Consider the following 26,132-nt stretch of genomic DNA (forward strand, 5'->3'; position numbering starts at 1 on the left):
AAAGTACAATTCTTGTGACATCACAGAGTGTGATGTGTGATGTCGCATTATATGTGTGATTCTACTTAGGCTCCACCCACAAAGCAAAAGTCAAAAGATTCAAAAATAAACGTGTGTGTGTGTGTGTGTGTGTGTGTGTGTGTCCATTTCATACAAAGTACATGGTAGTTTATTTGTCATTACAACACAAGTTGCTTCATGCTACACATACAGAAAACAGATAATTAAGTGTGTATTAAAATATGGTAACCTTTAAATAAAATATAATAATACAATACAAAGGCCTACAGTTATTTATATACATACATACACCCCGAACATTCTACAGTGCATTTTTTGAATTTGCATCTGGGGAGAATGTAAACAGCAGCAACAAGATGAAAATATGGTTTCATCAGACATTCAGAACATTTAAGAAACAGTGTCCATGTTAACTGTGTTTGAGCCCAAGCATCATCAATGTTAAACATGAGTCCAAGTCCTCTCATCTTGCCGGAGTATTGCGCTGACAGGTTGGTAAATGGTGTGCCCGCCAAATGCTTGATCTGGGACGTTGATGGGGCAGGTCTCTGTGTGGGCACAGCAGTCTCTCATTTCCATTGTTTGGCCAACATGAGTCCCATTTTGTCCAGACCGGACCTTTAGTATCAGCCTTAAATCTAAGCTGGGCCAGCACCGCTCCTATCCGGGCTCTCTTTCTTCTCCTCTGAGCAATCACCACATCCCTCGTTGTACCTCGTCCAGTTAATCTGGCGGTGGATTGTCGCTGCTCTTTAATTCAAAACCCTGTCTTTCTTTGAAAAACGAAAGTGTAGCAAAGTTTGAAGGAGGTATGATTGAAGACCACTCATTCCTCATTTACATTACATTAATTTGGCTGCTTTTGTCCAATGTTACTTACTGTATGTCAAACCATGTAGAGCTAATTATAAACCAATTTGGCAGTGTATCCCTTCTAAACAAATAATATTTGTTGAATAAAGTTGATCTTTATATTTCACTAGTATCAAACATGCTAAACTCCTGATTCAAACTCAGCATAGAAATACAGGGTATTTGACCACCTGGACCAGCACCAACATATTAATATCTTTGGTGAAATTTCGAGTGCTGGACTTTTAGTTCTAATGTATGGACCTAAAATGTATTAAATAAGATAATGTTAAATAAACAATCACATAAATACAAAAATAGACAAAGTGTAGCTTTAATATAACCATGAAAAAAATTTAACAACATTTTTATTTTCATTGCACATCATTTTATTTCATTCCTACAGCTACCTACAGAAAGAAAGAAAATAAACCATATAGATCATTAATTTTCTATTCATCAACTCATGAATTAATCAACTAATTGATTTAGCTCAATTTAAATTTGCAGACAAATGTCCTTAAATTAAAATTAACTTTATACATGCACACATATGCAGATAAAGACACAAAGGAAGACTAGGTAGGTAGGAACAATGTAACATGTTATATAATGAAATTGAGCTTTGTACCTCCCTTCTGAAACGTAGCAGACAATATACAATAATACAGAAGTAGGGCTGAACGATTAATTGCATTTGCGATATTATCGCAATGTGATAATTTTCAAATCGGAAAGGCTGCGATTACACTCAACTACTTGTACCTTGACTTGTTGTTGTACAATGGCCTTAAACTTGACAGAAGCTGACACGACAGAAACTTTAGTGTCACTCGGGGAATGAAAGTAGCACCCCCGTGTAACTTGGTGGTGGTGGGTGAAATCTTCAGGCCATCCGCCGCTTTGGCAGACAGGAAAAATGCACAATAGAAAGCTACATGTAGTAAAGTAAGCGTATTGTGGTGATTGGTGTCACACACACACCCACCAGTCAGCTCAGGAAATATCTGTGAAACGGCATTTCAAACCAAACTCACAAGTCCAAAAGAGGCCCAGTCTGTCCCGAGTTACAGCCAGCGCGCTGCTAACCAGCATCGGAGGCTGCGAGGGAACTCCGGTGTTGTCGGAGAATTACTAAGCTTGTCTATTAAACCCGAGAGACGTTACTTGGTTTTATTTTCATTGGCCAACTTTTTAATTGAACCTCAAACTGAGTATTTTTTGCTTGCTTACTGGGATACAGAAAGATGGACACCTAGGAGATTAGAACTGAGATAAGGACTCATTAATTGGCGGTAGAACTGTGGGTTTTGTATTGAGCGCTTACTGTATAATACACTGTAGTAAACTTAGTTGTTCTTGTGATCTGTAGGTAGGACTACGTGATGATATTATATAAATTTAATGCCATGACTTGACTCTCAAATTATCTTTCTCATATTATTAAAATTTGATATTTCTTCTCCACCATAGCTCATAATAATAATTCATTCATTCATTTCATGTATCACCTAATTTCATCATAACACAGGCCTGACTCACAAGAAAGAACAGTGTAAGTTTCAATCTAGCTAATATTGTGTTGGTCATACTATACACTGATTTACTGCTTGTCCATTTTGAATGATACAGAAGGTAAAGAGCTTAAATCATATTAAATCGCAATTAGATTATTTTCCAAAATTGTTCAGCCCTATACAGAAGCAGTTATAAAAATGGTAAACAGAAATAAACAATGTTCAATGGAGCAGTGCTGAGGATAAATTTGTGTTTTAGAGTCTGATAGCTTGGAGGGAAAAGCTGCTCTGCAGTCTGCTGGTGTGGCAGCAGACACTTCGATAACTCTTCCTAGAAGGTTGGAGGGTGAACAGGCTGTCGCTGGGGTGGGTACTGTCCTTATATATTCTTTGTATACACTTACCTGCCAACATTGTGGACAAGACAATGAGAAAAAGGACTGCTGAAAGTCTCAATTGCTCAATTCCAGTACTGGGAAAGTAGGTGGAAATGTAACTTTTTTACATTTACCACCATTTAACCTAAAAGGTTAAAATATTCTTGCTCATATTGTCCAGCAATAGTATTTACATCTGGTCACTGAATAAAAAGTTACCCTTTCCTCTTTGCCATATACTCTTGCCAAATTACCCTTGGGTGTGGGAGTTCTCTGAATCATTTGAGTATTTCTCAGTTTTTCCTTGCTTCAATAAATAGTGACAGCTGTTTGTTATGAGCAGTAAATACAGGTGTGTTCACTTCTTCAGGTTTACCTGAGGAAGATCATCTGTTTGTCTTGGTTTGTCTTTTTTGTGTGCATAATTTGGTCTGTCTTCATCAAGCTACACCAAATGAGCATGACTAGTTAAATCCAGACTGCTCGTACACTGTTAGCTTGAATACATGATGGCAGAAAGCAGGAGTTTTTAATCATGATATACTGTGTGCAGCCATTTATTATTAAAAATGGTAGTGTTGTAGTACTCGAGACTGGTCTTGGTCTCGAGACAGGTGTGGGTTTTTACAAAACATATAACATTTCTTAAGACCACTTTTTGATAGTCTCGTCTCGGTCTCGACCGCATCTATCTCTCATGTAATCTCAAATGTAATGTTTGTATCTGTGTTTTTATGGGAATGTGGATCTTCCAGATCAATTTGAGAAGTACCTGTGATCTCGTTCCACATTTTATTGTGTGTCATGTAATGTGGGGAACTGGTCTTGGTCCTCGGTCTCGCCCTCCCTCGGTCTTGGTCTCGGTCTCAACTTGGTCTCAGCCCCTAAAAGTCTTGGTCTCGACAAACTCTGGTCTTGGTCTTGACTTGGTCTCGGTTTGGGCGGTCTTGACTCCAACACTACATATTAACATTAAAACAACACACTGCTTTTTGTCAGCTCAGTGTCAGCACGATGTAGCCTACTGACTTCACAACCAAATCCTGCAGCACGAACACGGTCTCATCTCAGGGTATCAGATACCGACGCTTTGAGAAGGCCCTGGGAGGAGAGGGGGCTGGCTGCACGGTGTGTTAAATTTAAATCTGTAGCCTAAATATTAGCTGCTAGTGCCATTTGAAAGCCATACTACCATGCTGTGTGCTCGAAGTAGCGCCATGAGTGTATCCAAATGTAGCGGAGTAAAAGTAATGATTTTTCTCTTAAATGGACTATCTGTAAGTTTTTCAATTAAATTAATCAAATTGTCATTGCCTTATTGTCAATAGGCTCAAAACTCACTTAGAAATGAAGCACACACCTGTTTTCTCCGTTACTTGCATCAGCCACTATTCTGCTTTTAATGTGAGGTCTCCAGGTCGGATTCAGCCCTGTGCGCGCTCCCGAGCCTCTCTAGTACTACAGCGACAACACAGCAGCTAACGACATGCAGTCCACTAACACCATAAAACAACCGGCTCACAGCAAAACACAGCCTCCATGTAAGGATACAACACAAAAATAAATGTTTATGTGCTGAAGCCCATCAGACCAAACAGGTTCAGATGATGTCGAGTAAAAACAAAGTATTAGTAAAGCTGGAGAAACACAGTAGTTGAGTGCAGCGGTGCGCACGGTTATTAGCCGATAGGCACCTGTTGGTGAGCCGCGGGTGTGTTCTGCTTTTGTCCTACCGCGTGAAGAGGTGGTGAACTGTGTGTCCGTCAAGAGGGCCCGGGGTCAGGGCGGCGTCTGGCTGCAGCGTAGCAGGTGGCGACCGCTGCTACGAGGAGATCCCCATGTAACGTTAGGGGGAGGCTGGGGAGACCCAGGTAGGGATCGGCTGCGTAGTTGGTGGGATCTGATCTATTATCTTTTATAGCCTACATACATGGGTACAAAATAATATTAATGCAACAACTGTACAGAGTTCTGCTTTCTTTAGTTTGGGTTGCAGGTAGTGAGTCATTGTCTTGGTGGTTTTCTTTTCCTTGTTTTGTTCTGTTCTGATGGTCTGGCTTAGCATTCTCCGTGTGTGATGAACTTGCCCCTAGTACATTGAGTGTGAGCTCCCCTAACACTGGGTTAACGTGTCTGCTGGTCATAGTTACTGCATGTCAGCTAGTGTGTGTTTTATGGGCTCATTTATATCTCAGCCAACTTGTCTCTTTGTGCTTCACATTGTTGTAATACCTATTTTTTGATTAATAAAGGTTTAGATTTTAATGTAACTGCTTTTCAGTCATACTTGCCTTCAGGGTGCTAGGGACCTGTTGTTTGTGGCTCCAAAGGGGGCCTCCACTATCTTCCAGTTTCTTAGCTGTCCATCAATTGTATTTCACCTCCATTTATTGTATTTCAACTGTTTAACCATGAATGAGCTAGAGACTGATGAGTTTCTTGGGACCACGGGGTAGTAGGATTAGGGTAGTTTACTCTTAGAGTTTTCTGTATGTAGGCTTCATTTATTTGTAGTATTTATTTAGATAATGTGTCAGTGTTTGAAAAAATACAAAATAAAATATATATATAAATATATATATATATATATTATGCTTAGTGTTTGGGCCCCTCTGTACAATCTGCAGATGGCTTAAAAAAGGGTGTCCCTTTTCACAAATATTTCTGATTGTACTTAAACTAAACTGAACTGAGCTTGGCATCGTGCAGCGACAAAGACTAAAACTAACACTAAAACTTATAAAAAGCCTCCGGTGACAGATACACAGATAGCAAAGATAGTTACTGAAAAGCAGCAGGCGAGCTAACGCTGTAGCACGTCGGCTAAATGCAGTAAATGTACCGTGATCATGTAACCAGCATGGATTAGTTCAACCTGCAGCTGATAAATTAATAATATAATGATAATATTACTGTAACATTGCAGTAGGCGGTTACCTGAGTTTCCAGTATATTGTGTGCCTTTTTTCCGGGAGGATTGTGCCAATATGCGTCAGGCTGTGCTGAATGAAGTAATGTTACAGAGCCGGTGTTGATCTGCCTCTGAGACGGGAATGTTGAAGTAACAGAGCCTGAACATGTCTGAGTGAAAGGCCACAGCTTGCATGCTGGTGTTCCTGTGTTTATTGCAGGATTTCTGTTTGAAAGTGGTTGTGTTTCGGATTATGCTCACTCATGAGTTCAAGCCAGCACGTGTACAGGAAACAATCTTAAAACCGCACTGCTAGTGGCCACTGGAAACTCCATAGTGCCCCTTTAAAAACTACTCAAGTAAGAGTAAAAGTACGATATATTAAAACTACTCTGACAGGTACAATTTACTCAAAGTTACCTGAGTACATTTAACAGAGTAAATGTAACTCTTTACTACCCATCTCTGCCTACGTCTACTGAGTGAAATGTGTGAGATGTAGTTTAGTGTTGTGCTGAAAGGAGATGGAGGATGACTTTTTAGTAATCAAGAAAAAGAAACCAAGAGTTGAAAAAGGGGGATGAACAAGGATCCTTTTGGGTGGAGAGAATGGCTACAGCTGATTTGTGTTAGTCAGCCATCATGCTTTCTATCACATATCACTCAGCCACAACACCCACACAAACACATCAAGAGACCAGTTCCTTTCTGTGCGATATTGCCACTGGCTCTGAACAGATGCATGTGTATACCTCTGAAGTTCACACTGCTCCAGTGTTTCAACATGAAGGTTTATGTATAACATACAGTATAAGCATCCAGTCCAGTAGCTACTGCACTCTGATAACACAAAGCCTCACCTTACAGCTACAACACAAGGCCAACACTGGAACTGGTAACAAGGCTAACACAGATATCTGCTTGGTTCTGCTATAAGGGAAACTTAGAAATCTAACAAGCTAATCCAAACAATAGAGAACAAACACCAAGGTCATCCCACACTATGCAAGCTTTCTGCTTGTTCTTACTTGTTTTTGCATCTCCCACAAAAACAACTGCAATTATGACCAAGCAGAGCTGCTGTTTATTCCTATTAGGATTCTCCTTGGGTGTTTGTGTGGTGCAACAAAGGAAACGTATCTGTAAATGAAGCCTGTGTCTTTGCTTTATCATCTGAAGATACTAATAAGTAGCCCTCTGGATACAGTTATCTCCTCTTTATACAAACAAAGAATAACAAACTCACTGAGAAATGAATGGTGCTGGAGATAGTAGAGAGTCTTTGTTAAACATCTCTCCCCCTCTCTTTTTCTTCAGAAGGAGATCATTGGCAGCACTTACCTGTAAGAAACAAGAAGAACAGAAAGCATAGGTTCAGTTCAACATGCGCATAAAACAACTTCAAAACACATCTAAAACATAATACTATTTACTATCCTAGTTGTGGTTCTTATTAAACATACAATAGTATCTTCATCTCCTGCATGTTGACAACCAATTTAAATAAATGCATCAGACTCTTGCAACTTTCCAATCCAGTTTAAAGTTTTCACATCGGTCACAGAGCAGATGCCCCTGCCAGAAGCGTTAGTCATTCTTTGTAGAAATAGTTACTAATTGGTATTAATGAAGTATTAAAGCTCAAGTCTTTAAAAGAAAACAAACCTGCCCCAACAATATAATCACCTTAGCCAGCCTATAGCCTTGTAGGATGTATTAATCAGAGTGACCTTACTTTAACAGTAAAGACAGAGGAAAAGAACAAACCCTTCTCTAAAGAATTTTCTTTTCTTCAATAATATTTATAAAACGACTGGCAGAGTGAGAAATCTGTGGAATCTCAGTGATCTGAACTGAGACTGGTAGTTGAGTTATTACAGACAATGTTTCAGCCCAGTGCACACAGCAAATGACAGACAACGTGTTCATTTCACAGTTCAATATCCTTTTTCCTCTTTGAGGCAAATGACAAAGTCAGACACACGGAGACATCAGATAGAGGCATTTTCACCAAAAAGCATTAGAGCCATACATAACCTTTCTCTACTGTGTACCCAGGTTATTACAGTTATATAGCAGTCAGACCTGAAGTAGACTGAAGCACTTTAAACTGAATTTCTAAAAAGATGAACAGAAAGAAAAGAGAAGAATGTGACCAACCTGTTTAAACCTGTATAAAGTCGCTCACATTAAAGAAACAATTCATGATTGCAGTCATACAGTCCACGTCAATTTAGAAATAATGGCTGCAGTCATACAAGAACATGAAGTTTAATACCAAGGTCAATTAAAACTGCCTCTTCTGGTTATAAGGACAAATGATTCACTACACAGCATGCACACGCACACCTTTAGTTCTTGCATAATCTTTGCATCTTGACCTTAAGTATTGAACTAATCTATTGAAGAGGAAAGCACACGCCATTTTAATTCATTTACAGCAGGCTGAATATGATGCAATAAGGAGTAATAGCTAATAGAAAATAGGACAGAAGCACACAGAATGTATATTCAAGAGCAGCCTATTTACTGAACATGTTTAGAAAACCAAAGGTGAAAACCAAATGACAGATGACAACTAAAACAGGGGAGTAATGGGTAATAATGTTGTGTGTTGTATTTTTTCCTTGTGGTTTTCTGGTTTTTGCTATAATTTCCTTAGTCCTGTGCTTTCGTTCATGTTTAGTGTTTTCCTGATCTGTGTACTTCTGTGTTTTATCATTATGGTCTGTCTTAGTCCTTAGTCTTATATCTCCATGTTTTAGTGTAGTCTTGTCTCCTGTTTGGTCCCGTCTCTGTCCGTGTCCTGATTTTGCGGTCTTTCCATGTTTTGTATTTTACTTTGGTAGATCTGTCCTTGTGTGTTCCTGTGAACTTTACTTCCTGTTTTATTTTGCTAATCTTCTGTACCTGGTGTCCTTGTCTAGCTTTGTTTGATTACCTGATGTATCTCAGCTGTGCTTCCCTCCCTGCTCGTTTACCAGTATATTGTCCTCAGTTGTGTTCAGTCTTTGTCACGTCCTTGCGTCGTCTGTTTTGTGTTCTGTGCCTTCCCTGCCCTTTTGGATTATTTCATTGGTTTGTACTTTGTTCTTGGATTCTTCCTATTGGATTATATTTTGTTTGGAGTACCCTTTTGTTTGAACATTTGCTGCTGAGCTCCCAGCGTAAGCCTGTTTAGTTTTGTGTTAATAAATCTTTATTGGAACTGCAACAACCTCGCCTACAGTCTGCATTTGGGTCCATACCTCAGTTCTCAGCTTCTGCACTCAGCGCCCCATGACAAATAAGGCCTTTAATGTGGCCAGAGGAAAGACAATAACCTGAAGCTGCATCACTCTGAGCCTCTTTAATACAACATTTCATTTTAACCTTTAAGTAGCAAAGTGGCAATTCTGTACAACTGACCTGACAAAGGACACAACAACAATAACCCTCTCCCCAAATCAAAGTGACTCTGCATGACAGGAAGAGACAGGGAGAGACCTAGTTTTGCAGCTTCCCTCCTTGTATGAGTCACTCTTATAAAAGTTGTCCTTTCTCTCTTTGGAAATTAATGGTTCAAATAAACTTTTTTCCCCCCTCTCCATCATCCCATTTACATTTATTTCTCAGTGTGTAAAACTGAATCTAATTTCAACAGCTGAGCGAGTGGAGAAACCTCAGCTCTTTATTCAGTCCACCAAGAAATCCTCTACATGATACTGATGATTGTGATAATGACCGGTGACCTGATCCAGCAAATCAAGGCAATTAGCAGAGCTAGTTTGAGCTGTTGTAATCACAACAATGGACAGTACTGAACATGCTACAGACTGTCATAAAACAGTTTGTTTATCAAATGTCTCATAAACAACTAGAGGTCACTGAAGAAGTTTAGCCACGTTAATCATTTATAATCAAATCAAACTGAAGACTAGCCAAGCTAAAGTCCCTAACTCCTTATTCATGAGTCACACAGCAAAACAGACTGGATAAAGTAGAAGAAAATAGTCTTTACAACATATTTCATTTGGTACATGTTCTTATTTCATGGTCCAGTGAGTTAAGCCCTTTCCAAGTCCAAATTTTACCACAGCCTACTCTCACCGAGTCATCAGCAGCAGACGATGGTCAGTGGTTAGTATTGATTACTTGGCAACCAAACTACTTTTACACAGTAAGTAACAAAAACAGTTACACCTTTAGGGTGTCAGATGTGCTGGAGGAGAAGAAATGACGGAATCAAGAAAGAAGCATATCATGAAAGTGTCGATCCATTATCCCAGCTAAAATATTATATTTCTTCTTCCTGGACACTGAGCTGTGTCTTCCTCTGGGGCACACTGAGACCTCACCCACACAACTAGAAAGTAGACTCATCATCTGGAAGAGCCAGCAACCTGCATTCTTCTTTCACATCTCCCCTCTTCCTCCCACCTCCCTTCAGATCCTTTTTTTGTCTTCATCTTCCTCACGTCTTCTCTCCCTGACAGGAGAAACAGTCATCTTACCCTATCACCTTTTCTCTCCTCCCAAGACCACTTTTTTCTAACTTCACAATCATTATTTTCTATTCTATCTCTAACTCTGTCTAGAATACAACTTGCATTTGACTGTGAAATAAAAGCATTCAGTTTGTGCCAGTACTAATCCAACTGTCACAAAGTTAAAGCATACAATGTTTTTTTATTAAAAATGCATTGGATTCAGTGAAGCTTCAAGAGTATGTACAGAGGCAGAAAAAGTATGAACTCTTTGTCATTTTCATGAAGCTGGTTGTTTTCTAATGAATTGTTTTATTGAATAGTTATAATTATGTTGCTGACAACCCCCAACAGTAGAGCAGCCATCCTTACACATGACCTTCCAACCTTTCCCAGTATCTGTCTCCCTCTGGAGCTCATCTGTCTCTGCCTCTGGCATCCAGACACTGAGCAGCTAACTGGATCAAGTAAGAGGGAAACATTTTCTATATGATGAAAAAGGCCTAAGAAGGAGTGACAGTAACATTCAAGCAATTGTTGTGGACCAAACAGTGGGATCAAATATTTGATTACAAAGCTTCACAAAAGTGTCGAGCAACTAAGTATTATAAGACAAAGCAGCTGTGGGTTATGAGAGCTGAATTTAATATTAGAATCAAAAAGACTGTGTTTAATAACTACTGATTCAATATAATCTCAATGGATTGGATAATTAATCACATCAGGCTGAAACACCATGCAGCTGTCACCATGTTAGAGTGTGTGTGCGTGTGTGTGTGTGTGTGTGTGTGTTTTATCTAAGTGGATCACTGCTTTCCTTCTACGCCCACTTTGTACCACCCAAACACTCACAGACTATATGCTGATTAGTGGATATTTTCTAATTTTTCCTTGATGTTTGTTCCCAAACAGAAATCAGCATGAAATTAGTCAGAGTGGAGCGGCTGAATCAGACCATTTACCAGTGTGAACCTCCTGAATGGCTTTAAGAGCATAAGGCTGCACTTACTCAGGCTTGTATAATTACTATAGGACAAGAACTGATGTTTGATATACTGACTCAAAGATACATGTGAAACATCCAAATGTTTCTGTCACCGAGGGGGTTACCGCAAGTTGCTGGGGAAGCTGCACAAATTGAGAGTGAGAGAGATCACCCCACTGTGGTTCTGGGTGGCCTTCGTGATCTCCCTTTTGTCTGTCTCCCTCCCCATGTTCAGTTACCTGGGTGGCTCTTTACCGTTTCTGTGAAAGTCTTCTTCTGCTGTTTGTCAACCAACATGATGTCTGGTTGGTGAGCCATCACCAGTTTTTCAGCCTGGTTCTTGAAGTCCTACAGGATCTTAGCTCTGTCATTGTCAACTACCCTAGGATGTGTCTTCCATTTTAACCTTGGGACTTCCAGCCCATACTCATGGCAGATGTTCCCGTACACAATGCCAGCTACCTGGTTATGGCGTTCCATGCATGCTGTTCCTGCCTGCATCTTAAACCCTGCTGCTATGTGCTGTTCTGTCTCAGGGGCATCATTTCACAGTTTGCACCTGGGGTCCCACCTGGTGTGGTAGACCCCAGCCTCTATTGATCATGCACTGCCTGTTCTTGTGCCACCATGATTAGTGGTCTTTGTCATTTCATCCTTGACAGTGGTTTTGACACTCACCCCCTCCTCTGCCTCCCCCTGCTACTCTAAGTGTACAGTCTCAGGGTGCTGGATTTTGGGTGAGGTGCAGGGCGTATGTGTTCATGGCACCAATAGTATTCTTCCCATTCAGCTGTCTTTTCAGGACCTGCCTTACTCTGTGTAGGTGTTTGGCTGTGGTGGACGCCCTTGCTGCCTCCTCATGGTTTCCGTTAGCCTGCAGGACCCAAAGGTAATTGTAGCTGTCCTGAATATCTGCAATGTTGTCATCTTCTGGTAGATCAACCCCCTCTGTTCTGATTGTTTTCCCTATTTTTGATACCATCCGATCAGACTTGTCTTGTCCAAATGACATTGATATGTTGTTGCTATAGATCCTGGTAGTGTGGATCAGTGAGTTGATGTGAGTCGCTCCTTCCTGGCATACAGCTTGATGTCATCCATGTAGAGGAGGTGACTGGAAACAGTATGTGTAAGACACTCTTTGTGAGGATCTGACTCAGTGGGTTCAGGTCTATGCAAAACAGCAGCGGTGATAGCGCATCACCATGGTATATGCCACACTTGATGGTGACTTGTGCATTTGGCTTTGATTTGGCTTCCATATTAGTTTTCCACAGCCCCATTGAGTTCTTGATGAAGGCTATTGGTGTCCTGTTGATCTTGTACATTTCCAAGCATTCCAGTATTTACGTATGTGGCATTGAGTTGTAAGCTTTCTTGTAGTCAGTCCAGGCAGTGCACATGTTGGTCTGCTTGGTTTTGCAGTCTTGAATGACTGCTCTATCAACTAGTAGCTGGTGGTTGGCTTCCCTGGTATTACTGCCCATTCCCTTCTGGGCCTTATCCATGTATTTAGCCATGTGCCTACTTGCTTACCTTACCCATTATAATGTCTGACAGGAGCTTCCATGTTGTGAAGAGGCAGGTTTTTGGCCGGTAGTTGGATGGGATGGTTCCCTTCTGGGGATGCTTCATGATCACGATTGTCTGTCCTTGGGTTAAACATTCTGGGGGGGTTCCATCCATCAGCAGTTGGTTCTTTTGTGCTGAAAGGCATTCATGCTGTCCATCTCCTCATACTTGACACCCTTTCTTGGATGTCTGCCATTGTAAAGGTTACTGGATCTTTTTCTGGGAGATTCCTGCAGTCTGTTCTTAGATCCACTAGCCACTGAACATTGGTGTTATGTGATGCCTCGTTCTCCCACGTGTTACATTTACATTTATGCATTTGGCTGATGCTTTTGTCCAAAGAGACAAGGGGGAAATACCTAGGGAAAGAAGTAAGTGTTAACTAAATGGTGCAATCAATACAAGCTACTTGTAAGGACATAGGACGTGCATGTTAGAGGTTAGGGATTGGAGGCGTTATAAGTGTTCTTGGAAGAGATGAGTTTTCAAAAGCTTCTTGAAGTTAGAGAGGGACGCCCTGCTCTGATGGCATGTGGTAGCTTGTTCCACCATTGTGGTATTACAGATGAGAACAGCCGGGACTGAGATTGCTTTTTGTGTAGGGATGGCAGAGCCAGGCAGCCTTAATGGGAGGAGCTCAGTGGCCGAAAAGGAACATAAGATTATATTATGAAGTATAGGTGCAGACCCAGTAGTCACTCTGTATGCAGCATTAGTGACTTGAATTTGATTTGGGGGGCCATGGGTAGCCAGTGCAGGTCGCTAAGTAATGGAGTGACAAGAGTTGATCAAAAACCAGATGCTCTACTGTGTTCTGAACCATTTGTTCCAGTACTGTTCAGTCAGTTCAGCCCTGGGTGGCACTGATCATGTGTTATTACCCAGCTATTGAGAGTACACTTTGGATGGTTTGGTGGAGAACATCCTGTTTATTCTCCTGGCTTCTCCTTCTCCCTTGTATCTATTTAGGCAGGTAGCCAGAGCGGTGAGTCTTTCTTTGGCAGTCTCCAGGGCCTCATGTATAGACTACTTGTTGCATTTCTTGGGTAGCCCCTTCCTTACACCTTTCTGTAAGTCTGAGAGCTGACTAAAATATATCTGTGTTGCCTTGATCTTGGTCTGTTGCCTTACCTCCATGGGGGATAAAGAAAGGTTCATCCTATAGCCAAGCATCGCTTAGGTTGACTATTGCTGTGGAATATATCAGCTCATTGGTCTTGGTAATAGTTTTAGTAGAGATGGCATGTAGTCCTGCATTCACATCTTCTAGCAGACGTTCAGAGGGTACTTTGCCATTTAGCCTTGGCAATCTTGATGTACTTGGGGGTCCAGCTTGGTCATGATCTTCAATCTCAGGTCAGTCGCCCTTGTGTTAGGTGAGTCTGTGCCATAAGGGCAACTAGCTCTACTTTTTCTGCCAGGCAACTGGACATTATTATTCTTCTGGCCACAGCCATCATATCAAAATCTCGTTTAATGGCACATTTCCTCACACTGTGAGATTAGTGAATTATGGAGAGAGAAGATAAAACTTAATTCCTGAACATTTAAAGACAAAGTACTGTTATTTACTGTATGTGATGGAACAGTATAATGTAAAAATATACTTACAAATTCCCAGATCACAACTGAGCACAACGGCTGTGATTGAGGTGAGCCCAGTAGAGATCGGGTTATGATATGTTTTGAGGCACCAAACCTCAAATTTATGTTCAGATCTTAGAGGACCATGTGAGAAGATCAGGATTGGTTTATGTTTTCAACTCCAAGGCAGGATGCAAGGAGGATATCAGAGCAATACAGCAAAATGGATGACAGTGATCACAGCACAGCCAAGGGTTATCAGTCAAGACCTCTTCCAAGTGCTTGATAAAACACATCACCTGTACACCAGCTTTTTCTAAGATCATTAGTTTCTTCTTTCTCTATCTCCCCCCTCTCTTCCTTGTCTAGTCATTCTCTTTCTCCTCTGGGACCGAGTTAAATCCACAGTGCCAGGTTTATATTTTTTTTGTTGAAGAAGACATGTGAGAATTTGCTTCTAAATGTGACTCGGCAGAGATGAAATTTCAAACTCAGAGGTCCCTACAGAATGTGAATACAGCTGAAATAACTGAGGTTTATGAGTCTTCAGTTTCCTGTAAAGTGACAGACAGAAGATCTAAATCCTTTATCCTTCGCTGCTTGTTGCTGAAACAATAACCTTTTGAAGCCCCGAGGCTACTGGGAATTATAACTGAATCATGAACAACATGGTGTTTAGTTTGTGTTATTGTTTGTTTGTATTGAAGTTGTTTCATATCCTCCCATCTCTTATCTCTCTGTGGACTATACTAGAGGCTGATTTTGTGACCATTACCGCCTGCTCCCGCAACATGTGTGTTACTCTACCGCAACATGTGTATTCACTCCCGCCCGCACCTGCAAACATTGTGACATACAGAGTAAAAAAAGCGTACGTATGTTTGGGATATGCTAAACGTTCAGAATAAATTACATAAATCATTGCATTCATTTTTGTCAGTAAGAACTGAGAAGTTTTCCAAATTCCCGACACCTAAGACGTACTGGCAACGTACAGACATCCATCTTTCAATTGGAGGGCATCCTAAAGAGATAATGCCCAAGATGTAACAAATGGAGATAAATAACAGAACATCACAGATGATTGTCTCTGCCTGTCTCTCTCTCTATGGCAGCCTGTGTCTATGTTAGAGCTGCTACTGGAATTGTCCCATCTAACAAATTGTTTTGTTGTCTTTTAATGCCGCCTTTATTTCTCACTGGTCTTGGTATTTTCAGAAAATCACAAATAGAAGAGTTTTATTTTTTTTTATTTTTTTTTAGGTTAAACTGAATAGCAATGTTGTGCTTTTCCAGCATTGGACATTATTGTGAAAACAGTAAACAAGCTGCTGGAGTATACTGTTTCTACAGTGCAGGCTATTGTTTCCTGAACAAAAGGCTGTAATTACAGTTACCAAAATGATTGTTTTGGTTAATCAGAAACAGAGAATTGGAAAAACCCAAGCATGAAAAACGATTGAGCTGCATGCATTTAGTGGATATCAGATGATAAACAGGCTGCTGAGATTGGCCTGTGAGGCAGTTAAAAATCTGCTTATCTGTCTGCTTTGTCCGCCCCTCTCACCATTTTATAACTGATAAAATAGTTAAATATGAAAAAATATTTACATTACATACAGTACCTACTTGATACAGACAATCATGTCATGTCATATCATGTCAAAGAGCATTGCTTTATCCTTGTCTTTACACCCACTCATGTTAGAAACTTCCTTTGTTGGCCCAAAAGACTACTCACAAACCTCAGCGCAACTATATCACCAGACAAGAACATCCATATTGGACTCTATGCAACAACCCAATTACGTTCAATCACAACAAATTTGTTTGTGTCCAATGCCAATGTTTTTAAAATTCTCACTTTTACAAGAAATGTTTGCTCTCAAAATAAACTATGGTAAAGATATGGTTCGGTGAAGGTGGTGAAAATTCTTGGTTAAAGGTGGGGAAAGATTGTGGTTACAGTTTATGAAAAAAATGTGTTGTGGTAATATTATTCTTTCATTTCAATAGTCATATGTATGCTTCCCATTAGACAACTGGGATGAAACAGGAAACACAAGCTCTTTACTGTCTACCTCTTTACTTCCCTCCCATTGTTCTGTTTTTTGTTTTGTTTTCTGTTTGTCTGTCTCATTAAACAATTTTACCAGATGCTTCATCAGAACACTAATAAACAACAAATTCATCACAAGTGTTAAGTGAAATTATTCTCTAATCCACAGTACAAACACGGACAGTGTGTGTGTTCTGTATGCATTCAGTGATGTTGTGTTGCTCTCTCCTTGCCTCCTGCCTGCTGTGTCTCTCTTAACCTCTTTGTGCATAACATCCACTCCTGACGCCTCTCCTGACACTGTGGCCAAACCCACAACACAGCCAGCATGACCCTAATCATCAAAACAGCAGCGCCTGTCTACATCTGTGGTACAGCACCCAGCACATGTGTGTTTCTGTATGAGTGCAATGTAAATCTCTTTTAGTGTAGAGCACTAGAGTGCAATCCAGCATGTAAGTGCGTAAACAGTGAACAGCAGCCACAACCTCTCTGACAGGAGAGAGGAAAAACAGGCAGCTTCTTATGTGCTGCTAGAAAAGCTTTTGTAAAACCTCTGAAAGCTCACTTTGACTTATTCATTATTTTCTTGGTTCTTTGTTGTTGTTGTTGTTGTTCTTACTTCAGTGTATTTTAATCAAGTCTCAACAGGATGCTGTTAGCTTTGTCTGGGCTCTGAATACAGGAGTTTTACAGTTGAGGCTTTGGTCAGAAGCCGTGATCTGCACTGAATATTTGGAAATTGTGACCCTCCAAGAATGAAAGTCATCTGAGACAAGCTCTCTGCTATTGTAGACATGACATTGAAGACAGACTGGTTACAAACAGCTTCGTCACAAGGATTCCTGCATTCACCTCCGAAAGAAGCCATTACCCTGTCAGAGTGATACACTGACTGATTGTTCAATGCACACTGAAAGAACCAGCATACAGAACTCCACCGGGCTCCTCCTCCCTCTACATCAGAGATGTTAGGAAGCAACACACCAAGGCCACACTGTCAAAGCTGCTGACACACTTATAACCAAGAATTATAACATACTGAGGAAATATTACAGTCTGATGTAGAAAATAACTTCATGACAGCTACATCAGTCACAGCAAATCACATCAGCTCATGTCATTCAATTATTAAAGCATAAAAATAATGCAAATAAATGATCAGATCACTAAAGATGCAAGTGTATTTACACTGCTATAAACTGTAGATGTTTGTAATAATTTATAAGCCTCTTCCCACTTTTTGTTCTCTATAGGGATGCTGCTACATTTTACACCAACATGTTTATACTGAGATTAAGTCTCGATGCTCAGATCATAGAGAAGAGGACAGGGAATAGGTGAGATTAGAGAGGGATTGGAGGACATGTTGGTTGGCTAAATCCCAGTGGAGTGGATCATTGTGTGGAGCTCCCAGTCAGCCCTGACACAGCTTCCTGCGGGGAGGGAGAGACATTTGGCTGCTGCTTTTGAAAGTGTGCGTCCAGTGTAACTTTGCTGCACTTATACTGTACTTATGTCCACAGGCTAATGTGCCCTAGCCCACTCACACTGCTAAATACTGGGCCTCCACAGTGTGACTCTGCAGAGTTTGTGTTTGACTGAAAAGACCTTAAGCAGACAGAAGTTATTTCTTAAAACAGCTGAACACAAAACTGAAATAGATCTAATTAAATACTGATACCTTTCTCACCTCAATGTACCAAGCAATATCTATATTTTAATAAAGCTTCTCAATTACTCAATAGATCAGTTTTGCATTTGCACCAAGGGAACCTTTAACAAGTTAGCATGTCCTCTCTGCAGTCTGGTGTTAACCATCAGCAGACAAAATGCAGATGTACAATAAAGTGCCCTCTTCACTGCCTGACTATGCAGTGTGTAACTAAACGCCTGAGTAAATGTTATTCTGCTTGGGTTACACCTAATCCAAAAAGAGTGATATAAAAATGCTATAAAAAGGATTACTCTGCATCAGCAGGTATGACCTGAAGACAGCAGGTGAGAGCAGGATGGAGGGAGAAGACAGAGGGGGAGAGAGGGAGGAGGTTGAATGCTACAAGCTCTGACTTAAACTCCGACTGCCTTCAACTCAACAGAGAACAAAACATCTAAAAACTTATGTTGTACTTCTACAAAAAGACACGTCTGATATTTAGACTGGCTGGTCATTTAGTTTCCAGCTCCATTCTTCTGCTCCTGAACAACAGAACGACTTCTGAGTAAACAGGACTTGCAGGGGTGATTCAGGAGCCAGACAACACAAAGTGTAGCTTAGTGATACAAAGTGTATATAGGAGGATTACCTTTAAACTTATTAAAAAGTCTCAGTTATGTACCCTTCCGTCTTCTTGCACCCTATATTTCCAGTTTACAGGCGCTTTGGTTTATCGTCAAATTAAACTGACTGTATCTGAGAGGTAGGGTTAGTGCTTGTTTCTTTCTAATCCTGTGTCCCCGGAGGGTCAAGTCACACCAGAAAACAGCAAAGAGGAATTACAGAACATGTTAAAGCAGCTAATCTTGTCTATGAGTCATGAGAGGCAGCTGGAAGGGAAACACCTGGAGTCTCCTCTCAGGGCAGCTAGAAAAAGAGCCTCTAATTAAAAATGTATGTTTAGCCTCTTATCTCTTTGTTAGATTTAAAGGCCCACACATGAACTGTTTGGTACAGTCTCAGTGCTCTCATAAAAAAAAAGCTAAAAGTTAAAAAAAACAAGTTAAAGTTAGTAAAACATCTTCTTTGTAATTGTCCCTGCAGCCACTGATGTCTCTCGCTGTCTGTAAATCCATCCTGGTCACTGGTCATTAATACTTTTGATTTCTGAAACCTGAAATATGTGGGATGCTGAACGAGGCAGCCAACCATTCCCAGGTGCTCCAAGCCCTCCATACAAAGACAAAGATAAACCTAACTGTGCTAATGTCTCTTTAACACTTACATACTGTATGTCCCTGAGTACATCACCTCCAGAGAAAGACTGGGCAACACAGCAGTGAATAGGTTTTGGTTCTTTTGAAATGGAATAACAGTCAAAAGGCCTGGAGCTGACTAACTGACCAAATGTTTATTCTGTTATTTTACTGACAATTGACTATTGAGACTCCTGCTGGGGTACCCTCAAGCAAGGCAGTCAACGTAATCCCTTCAGCAAACACCCAGCTGAGGAGATTAATAACTTTATTCAAATTCAAACTGTAGTGAGCAGCCTTGGGAAAGGGCATCTGTGATGGGAATACTGTTAAACAATTCAAAGTCAAAAGGAAAGGTATTCTCCTAAAGGGACAATGCAGGAAGTGAATGCATTATGTGTCTGTGAAGTCATCTCTGTCATGTGACAACAATGTCAGAAACCCCCACAAGCACAAGTCCTACATTATGTCCACGTTGTTTTTAATTTATTCCACTTACTGGTGATGGACATTGGTCTCTGAAAGTGAAAACACATTCATAGGACTTTGTTCTACAGTGTTATTAGCTGAGATTGGATTGTATTAGCATGGATTGGATTTCTAAGAGAGAGCGATAACATTTGTGGAAAATTTACTCAATCTTTGATTGGCTCTTCTGGTTTGTTTGTTGAGGTTTGCTAAAATATATTAATTGAGTTTAGAGAAAGACACACAAACACACACCTGCCAGAGAGCTGCGAGCCTCTCCATCATATTGATTAACACACCACTTCACCAGAGAAACACTTGGACTCCCACATATTAACTCCCACTCTGAGCTCGTTATTCAAATGGTACATATTGCAAATAAAGCAGTGATGTCAGATCAGAGGTAGAGAGAACTGAATCATGCCACCTACTGCAACTTTCGTATTCACATTTTATTTCTCCTGCAGGTTTTAGCCTCCACTTTTCAACCTCATCACAGTCCTGCTGTTCTTTCCACAATGAAATATCTGAACAAACAGCAAGTACAGCAATAACAGATGTTAAACAGTATTTACAACTGTTCACTGTTGCCACAGTGAAAACGAGTCTCTCCTTTTGATTTCCAGTATAGAGCTCCCACTGGGATTAAGAATTTATATAACTGCAGGGATGCACAAACATCAACATTTTATTTCCTTTGTTTGTTCTTTATATCTGGAGGTGAGGAGGCTTGTTTATGTTGTTTTTAAAGCATCTCCAATAAACATAATACACATGCACAACAACAGCATCTCTTGGTGAGCATTTATATAAATATACTGTATTTTAAGCCCTGTGTTTGTTATAGAGAATATTTTTTTTTAAATTCATCTCCTTACTTCAGTCTGATTTAAGCCTCTCTGCCACTTAACAACAGACATGAAGAATAAGCAAACAGACCTGTTAGAGAAAGACAGTGTGCAGTTGAACAGTTTGCTGCTGTGGTGATACTGATGATACCGTGAATCACAGTGATTATCACTAATTCACAGCAATGACTGCCAAATAACAAGTTGCTGTCACATTAAAAAGCACACCATGATTTCACTGCTTAGTCCTGTTTTTAATGTTTATAAGAAAATGGCTCAAGTGAAAAAATAAAAAAGTGCAAGTGAACTCTGTTTCATTTGTCTCATTCAGTTTATTTTATCTTTACTGCATTTGATATATATATATATATATGTGTGTGTGTGTGTGTGTGTGTGTGTGTGTGTGTGTGTGTGTGTGTGTGTGTGTGTGTGTGTGTGTGTGTGTGTGTGTGTGTATCTCTGGAAAGTACAGAGATTATGGCACTGGTACCGTATATTGTTAAAGTAAATTAATATTTTGTGTCTCCATCAGACTGCTAGTCTGTTTGGTAGACTTACATGAGAAAAAAAGCTGTTTTTATTATTAACACGTCAGCAGCAACACAAAGGCAGAAACAAAGCAAAGGTTAGATTGAATCTTATCAAAACAATACAATGAAAGCTACAAATTTCATTGTATTGTCACAGTCACAGAAGATGAGAGTGCTGATTCTCAGAGGAGGTCAAGCCTTGTTTTATTTTGGAGTCAAAACCGCAAAGGCCATTAGTAAGGCGGATGGGTGTAAATGATTTCTGTCTTGACATCCTCACTGCATGTTTTCATACATTATTCATGTCACTACCACACGGTATCAGATCTGTAGTGAAACTGTTTATCTCAGGCAGTGCAGCAAACAATAAAATCATCACAGACCTGATCTTAACCTCTTGGCCTTTATAAAACATATCTATCTGCAGATATGCACATCTGTTTTGAATCATGGGTCAGTGGAAAGAAACATGCAACGTTTCCCACAAACAATTGTTGTCAGTGAGTGATTTAAGCACAGCAATCAGCGATCATCCGAACGTGTTTCATCACTATCCAATCAAGATATGTGGCATCACATAATAACTCATAAATGTAAGAGTTCAATTCTATAAATACTTACACACAAATTTCTTGTGTGTTTTAGATTTGCCACTCTGGTGTAGCAGTATTTAAGCTCACCTCAAGCTCAACAGTCTGAATCTATTCCCTAAAATCTATACAGTCATTATTGTACAAATATAAATACATACGCCCAGGAAATAATTGTGCAGTGCATTTTTTGAATATGCGTTTGGGAGAATGTAAAACAGCAATACCATAGTGATGATAACATGCTTTTCATTTTCACATAGAAAGTAGAAGGTTTGACATTTGGGAAATAGTGTCCATCCACTTTGACGGCATTTGAGCACCAAGTATCATCGACAGAATGCTCTTGTGCTCTGTGGGTTTGAAGTGCTTGATCCAGGATGTTGATGGAGCAGGTCTCTATTTGTAGAATGCTTATTACTTTGAGTAAACTGAATGACTTTAATTGATTCAATAGCAGCTTTTTTTCTCTCTCTCTCTCTCTCTCTCTGCAGTTTTGCAACAAACTGCAGGCACAGCAGCCTTTTCATGCCTATTCATCATGCTTACCACTGCTGCAAGACTGAGTGCAGCCAAAGTTGCAACTTCTAACAACCAGATAGAACAGATAGTGACTGTAAGTGTAAATGCAAGTGAAGTTAACAAACCTTATAGCATCAGAAGACATTAAAAAGATTTTGTTTTCTGCTGGGACATTTAGATCATCAACAGATCTATCTGTTCATTTGGGAGTTACAGCAATCCTGCATTTTTAATTTACACTGGAAGACTGTTAGTATGTAATTCACTGTGAAAAGGATCTGTTTTGGTTGTAGATATGTATAGTAAAACTCCACTTTACTCTAAAACAACTGTGTACTGTTGTGTTAGAGTACCCAGTAATAGAAAGTTAAGTACAGTATGTGAAGAAAAACACGACAGTTTATGATTTATTAATGGTTCATACTGTAATTTCTGTGGGACCAATTATTCTGCTCAGGTGGTTGATGTACACTGACATGTCCACACCCTGGAGTCTCACACACAACTGACATTAACACTGTATCACCAAACCTTTAAGTCAGAGAGACAACCACACATCACATAGAAGAAGAGAATCAGCACAAATCAAATCTTGTTGGTTTACTTTTATTCAGTAAAGAAACTGAATTCATCCTGCTGTTCCTGGGAACATCAAAATGTACTTTGCTTTCTTTCTACTGCTTTTAGCTCAAAGCAGCACACGTATTCATGTATGTGTGAGCAATACAGGAATAAAATCAGGAAACTGAGCCGTCTCCACATTTCACTGTGAGATACAGACAACAGTGGACACCAATCTGTGTTTATGGTGACCCATAGCCTCAGTCAAATAAGGTTTGACCCATACTCATGGACTAAAATCCCACTGTATCAAAATTGACCCACTGTGTATGTTATTTTGGTGTAGCGCTCCAGTCTCTCTGTCCCGATGCTAATCACCTGCACACCTGTGACTCACCAAGCAATCAAGGCCCTGCAGTATATCTATCCCGCCCCCTCACTCCATTCTTTACCAGATTGTTCATTTGCCAACATGGTGCTTACGCTCCAGGCCGATCTCTATTATTTAAAACTCAAATTAAAACCCACCTCATCTCTTCCGCCCACAACACAGCACAGAAACAGCCTTCCTCGAAGTCACCAATGACCTCCTCCTCCCCTCTGACTCCGGCCCTCTCACCATCCTCGTCATGCTCGACCTCACTGCAGCCTTCGACCACTCCATTTCTCCTCACCTGACTGCAAACCTACTCCAACATCACTGGCACCACACTCTCCTGGCTGCCACCTTATCTCACCAACAGACAACAGTTCATCAACATCAACAACTGCACCTCCTCCATTGCTCCCCTGTCACAAGGTGTCCCCCAAGGTTCGGTGCTGTCTCCTCTCCTTTTCATCCTCTACATCCTGCCACTCGGAATATGTTCTCCACTTCCAGTGCTACACCTATGATGTCCAGATCTACATTTCCACCAAATCCATCACCACAGTTACCTCCTCCACTCTGACCGACTGCCTCAACGATATACAAACCGGGATGCAAACCAACGTCCTCCAACTCAGTTACGGAAACCTGACATGATTATCATCGGCCCCAACATGCTTTAATACAGGAGCTACAAAAAATTCAGGGATTTTTCATTTTATTTTTATTGATGTGAATAGGTGCCAAATGCACATTTAAAGACACAGAAGCAGAAGGATCTACAGGAAAGTACATATTTGAAGCATACAGAATGCCTGAGAGCCTTACTGCATTTTATCCTATTATACTATTTCTACTTTGAAATGTGACGTGCCAGCTGAGTTTTGTGTTTCCTTTTTACATATATAAAGACATTTGCACCATAAATTGATGAAAGGCAGAAATTGGTGCAGGATAAATCACCAGAATGTAGGAAGTATTTTTCCTGTATTACTCCAAGCATCTAAAAAGCAAACTTTAAAACAACCTAACAACCAGGCAGTGACCATTCACTACAATAACAACCAGTTTACACTTACCCACTTAAAATAAATCATAACCAATATCTACAGTACAACAACATCTGTGTGTCTGTAGGTCTTGCACCTTAGCAGGGAAGGGACTGCTACAGGTAAAGTAGGATTTTCAGGTTTCAGGTGGTTTGTGAATCCATAGAGCTTTTGGCTCCCTAAAGTCATTTTAAAATACCAGACCACCACTTTGTAAAATCAATCAGTGAGAAACAATCTGAAATTTGACTACCCAAATGCCCATATGATAAATGATACTATCCATGGTGTTTGTAGAACCAGTGGTGATTGCGATCACACGTAGCCACAGACAGTGCCCTCATAAGTTGTCAGACCATTAAGTGCTCCCTGCTTTAATTGGACTGAAGTGCATTTCATACTGAGTAATTAGTGTTGAGTGGAATAACCTTTATAGAAGTAAGCAATGCAGTGCAGTAGCAAAGAGTGCTCTGTTTACTCTGTGGTTGCTGGTCTCTTTTCTTTAAAGCCACAGCATGTGGCTGGTGGTAAAGAGCTTGATTAGACAGGAGTCAATACTGTGTCTGCAATATTTTAATTGGAGAGAAGGTTATGTTTTCTTGATTGTCTATAGAGACACTGCTGAGGGCAAAGATTTGTTTGACTTTGTGTCTTACTGAAAAACAGTCTCACCACACATGGACACACCCTCTCTTATCTTTACACACACACACAGAGTAAATAGATGGATGGATTGACAAGCAAATCAAAGCATAGCTGGATAGGGAAAAAGATTCAAAACTACATTTTCCCCATTTACTGGTGTAGTTTAAATGCTGTTCTTGTGGCTGTTAAGATCTTAGTTTACAGCAAAGATTAGCATTTGACGGCTAATATATAACGAGATTTAAAAAATGAGAATAAATCTGCACCTACAAAAACAGAGAGTCACGGCCTACCAGAAACGAGAGAATAAGTTTCATCTAACAACTTTTCATTTAACTTACTGCTGTAACCAAAGAGCCAACATCAACAGAGTCTATTCATAAATGACGGAGAGAAGGAGGAGGAGGAGGAGAGATGATCAACAGGCAGATAAAGTAGAGTAATTTATTGGGACTCAGTGTTCAGCTGTCTGGAACAACAACAGAAGAAGAAAAGTAGCAAATTCATCAGTTTACAAAATCATGAGACTCAGCATACTATTAATTCTCTGCTTAAAACTGCATTATATTGACAAGAACATTTTTAAGATGAGGAACACTATGCACAGTCCTCTCCAAAAGTATTGGAACGGTAAGGCAAATTCCTTTGTTTTTGTTGTTCACTGAAGACATTTGGCTTTAAGATCAAAAGATGAGTATGAGACAAGAGTTCAGAATTTCAGCTTTTATTTCCTGGTATTCACATCTAGATGTGTTAAACAACTTAGGACATATCACCATTTGTATTAGACCACAGCATTCTTAGGTGAGCAAAAGTAATGGAACAAATAATCTTAAAGTAAATAACATTTAATATTTGCTGGCATAACCCTTGCATTCAGTAACTGCCTCAAGCCTGCGACCCATTGACATCACCAAACTGTTGCATTCTTCATTTGTGATGCTATTCCAGGCTTTTACTGCAGCTTCTTTCAGTTCTTGTTTGTTTTGGGGTGTTTCTCCCTTCAGTCTCCTCTTAAGGAGGTGAAATGCATGCTCTATTGGGTTAATGTCAGGTGATTGACTTGGCCAGTCTAAAACCTTCCACTTTTCCCCCTGATAAAGTCCTTTGTTTTGTTGGCAGTGTGCTTTGGGTCGTTGTCCTGCTGCATGATAAACTTCCTCCCCATTAGTTTCAATGCATTTCTCCGTAAATTGGCAGACAAAATGTTTCTGTACACTTCTGAATTCATTCTGCTGCTACCATCATCAGTTCCATCATCAATAAATATTAATGAGCCTGTTCCAGAAGCAGCC

The 26,132-nt window shown here is 40.1% G+C and overlaps 1 long non-coding RNA gene across 1 annotated transcript; it reads left to right on the forward strand.

Annotated features, from left to right (window-relative positions):
- The first annotated feature begins 325 nt into the window (after window positions 1-325).
- On the forward strand, window positions 326-18,356 carry LOC123985288. Its single transcript, XR_006828643.1, has 3 exons — window positions 326-512; window positions 17,601-17,684; window positions 18,326-18,356. It is a non-coding gene; the product is annotated as an uncharacterized LOC123985288 (long non-coding RNA).
- The last annotated feature ends 7,776 nt before the right edge of the window (window positions 18,357-26,132 follow it).

This window comes from Micropterus dolomieu, linkage group LG17, assembly GCF_021292245.1.
Source record: "Micropterus dolomieu isolate WLL.071019.BEF.003 ecotype Adirondacks linkage group LG17, ASM2129224v1, whole genome shotgun sequence".
NCBI classification, from domain to species: domain Eukaryota; kingdom Metazoa; phylum Chordata; class Actinopteri; order Centrarchiformes; family Centrarchidae; genus Micropterus; species Micropterus dolomieu.